This window comes from Sceloporus undulatus, chromosome 4 (genome assembly GCF_019175285.1).
Source record: "Sceloporus undulatus isolate JIND9_A2432 ecotype Alabama chromosome 4, SceUnd_v1.1, whole genome shotgun sequence".
Taxonomy (NCBI): domain Eukaryota; kingdom Metazoa; phylum Chordata; class Lepidosauria; order Squamata; family Phrynosomatidae; genus Sceloporus; species Sceloporus undulatus.
In genome coordinates this window covers 86,729,836-86,733,453 of record NC_056525.1, presented here as the reverse complement: position 1 = coordinate 86,733,453, position 3,618 = coordinate 86,729,836, and positions in this window count along the sequence as shown.

The window sequence follows — 3,618 nt, the reverse complement described above, 5'->3', positions numbered from 1 at the left end:
TACCCATTAAAGCGGGTTCTTTTTGGTTCCCACAATGTATGCCTTGAATGCACCATTGGTGCACTGTTGCACGTCGATGATGCAAGCACGGCACCATGATAAATAATAATAATAATAATAATAATAATAATAATAATAATAATAATAATAATAATAGTTTTATTTATATACCGCCCTTCTTACAATCAGGGCGGTGCACAGCAATAAAAACACATACATATAATCAAAAAAAGAGAACAGATACAGTTAAAAACACATTAAAACAATTCTAGCCAGCTTGCCAGTGCTATCAGAGGGGGGGAAGGCTAGCTGGAGCCTGTGTCCAGGAATGCTTTCCTGAACAAGAGGGTTTTTACTCCCTTCTTGAACTGGGCCAGGGAGGTGGCCGAGTGGAGCTCTCCGGGCAGCGAATTCCAGAGGGTCGGGGCCGTGGTGGTAAAGATCCTCCTAGAAGTGGAGGCCAATCTTGCCCCTGGGACCCTCAATAGTTGCTGCCCGGATGTTCTGAGTGTGCGGGGCAGATTGTATGGGGAGAGGCGGTCCTCTAGGTATCCTGGGCCCAAGCCATTTAGGGCTTTATAGGTTATAACCAACACCTTGTATTGCGCCTGGAAATGAATAGGCAGCCAGTGCAGATCTTTCAGCACTGGTGTTATATGACTGGCCCTGGGTATGCCAGTGACCAGTCTGGCTGCCATATTTTGTACCAATTGTAGCTTCCGGGTTTGGTACAAGGGTTGCCCCATGTAGAGCGCATTGCAGAAATCCAATCGAGAGGTTACCAGAGCATGTACTACCGTTTCAAGGTCCCTCTGGCCTAGGTAGGGACGCAGTTGGCGGATCAGCCGAAGTTGATAACAGGTGCTCCTGACCGTCGCATCCACCTGAGGTGTAAGGTGGAGCGACGAATCAAGGAGCACCCCCAAACTGCGTACCGAGTCCTTCACGGGAAGCGTGATCGCGTTCAGGACAGGTGGAACCACGACCATCCCCGGGCCAGGTGAACCTATCACGAGTACCTCCGTTTTCTCTGGATTCAGACTGAGTCGGTTTTCCCTCATCCAGCCCATTACCGACTCCAGACAGGCCACGAGAGGAGAGACGCCATCCTCAGTCACTGCATCAGTCAGAGACATAGAGAAGACTATTTGGGTGTCATCAGCGTACTGATAACCCCGCGCCCCATGTCTCCGGATGATCTCTCCCAGCGGTTTCATGTAAATGTTAAAGAGCATGGGAGACAGAATGGCTCCTTGAAGGACCCCAGATGTAAGGGCCCTCTTATCGGAGCACACGTCTCCCAGCTGCACCATCTGGAACCTCCCAGAGAGGTAGGACCAGAACCACTGGAGCGCAGTGCCCCCGATTCCCACCTCTACCAGGCGCTCCAGAAGGATACCATGGTGTATGGTATCGAAAGCCGCTGAGATGTCCAAGAGCACCAACAGGGACACGCTTCCCCTGTTGATGCCCAGATGATGGGTGGAGGCTGAACTGTGCTTGCATCATCATGGTGGCCCCCGTGTGGACGAGAGGCTGCCATGACAGTGGTGGCACTGTGCACTAGGGTTAGGGAGCATGTGGATGCTGTGTGCTCCTGAACCCTCAAATTGGCGTCAGGACAGCACTTCCCACCTGTTTGTACTGGGCCTTTGTTACATGTAACAGGTTCCTCTTGTAGAGACTTTGTTTCCTCTTGAAACAAAGTTATGTTTAAACTGTTATACATAAAAAGTAACTAGAAGCATTACCAATATCACTATTAAAGTGTTTACTCACCTGTTCTATTACTTTAAATAATACGTTAAATAACACACAGGTGCTCTCTCTACTAACACACACACACACACACACACACACACACACACATTTAAAGTAACAGAGGAAACTGGAACAAAGTTACTTGGTCATGAAATGGGTTAGTGAGATTTTTTAGGGCCTATTAAAAACACTGCAAAGAATAATGGCAATGAATGGTTACTTTTTAAAAGTAACGTCCCATATAAACATGCTTAGTATTGTATAATATTTATTTTTGTAGTGAACGTAAGTGTGTCTGTTAAGTAAATGGTATCTATATCAGTTATGTAAATCTTTGAGTGTATTTGTTTCAGAAAAACACATACAATGGGCCCACTGAATTGGTGGGCTAGTGGCCCTTGGATTTGGTTGCCCATGGATTGCTACACCCCATAGCAGTTAATGGCAGATGTACTGATGTGGATGCACAGATGTCATCATTTATTAAATAATATGGGGCATGACCATCCACATTTTTCCCATCTGCAGGGACTCCTGCAACCAAACTCCTGCAGATGGGAAGGATCCACTGTACAGTGGACACTTATAATATGCAGGCTTCCCACCTACAAATACAACCATCCACAGACAATTGTGCCCTGTATTACTTAATAGCAGTGGTATGAACATGCTTGCTTCAGGGTGTGCACATACACATTGCCACCATTAAATAATATGAAGTATGACCATCTGTGTTTTCTGACATCTGCGGGTGGGGAGAGAATCGAATCTCCAACAATACAGAGGGCCCACTGTACGACTACACACAACTTGGGTGGACCACATCATTCATTAAAGTCATAGGCCTAATGCCTATTGTCAATCCTAGCTTGCTGTTAGTTGATGTCAATTCAGCTTTAACTTATTGTGATCCTATGAATGTCAGATTTCTGAGACACCCTGTTGTCAACAGCCCTGCTCAGGTCCTAACCCTGGGCTGTGACTTTCTTAACCATCATCTTGTCATGAGGTCTACCTCCTATCTCTCCTCACTTTAACAAGCATTAATATTTTTTTTCTAATTAGATATATAGTCTAATTAGATAAATATGTCCAAATTACAATAGCCTCAGCTTGCTCATTTTGACGTCCAGTGAGATTTCAGGCTTGATTTGCTTTAGGACATTTTTTAAATTAATCTGTTTTGTAATCCATGGTATCAGCAGAACTCTTCTCCAGTACCCTATTACTTTCCCTATTCCTAATGAGCTGATTCTCTTACTGTCAGCTTTCTTCACTGTCCAGATTTGAGAACTGTACATAGAAATCCCAGACAGTGTAGATCTATTGAGCCATTGAACCTAAGTGCTGACATACAAAAAGACCATTGATTCCATGGGTCTACTCTAGTTGGGACTAATAACTGGATTTAGGGCATGTGCACTATGTAGGATTGCAATCTGTCCCCTTCTCCTTCTCTTTGCGCTCATGAGAAAGTGTTTGTGACGCCAATCCATATAAGGACCAGCCCATGTGGAGAGAGGAAGCTTAAACCTTCCCAAGTTTTTGTTCCCCTGTGCAGGCACTTTTAAAGAAAAATCTCAGTCAATACCAGGATGTATTTCTCCTTCTTTTTAAGACACTGCATGGTTCTAATCTGGCTCAAGCCTGTACTTATATCCTTATAAGTAAACTCATCAACATAATGCTGCATATTGAACATATTATGCAGTTTAGCTCTAAAACAGTGTCATGTCCAGGCAAGCAGGGCGAGAACGTTGTGGCTCTGTCCTACTTGGCTCAAAAATGGAGTGATTTTTATCAGATGTTGTTGCTTTATCACATTGCTTTGAAGTTGTTGAGAAAAGCCAAGATAAA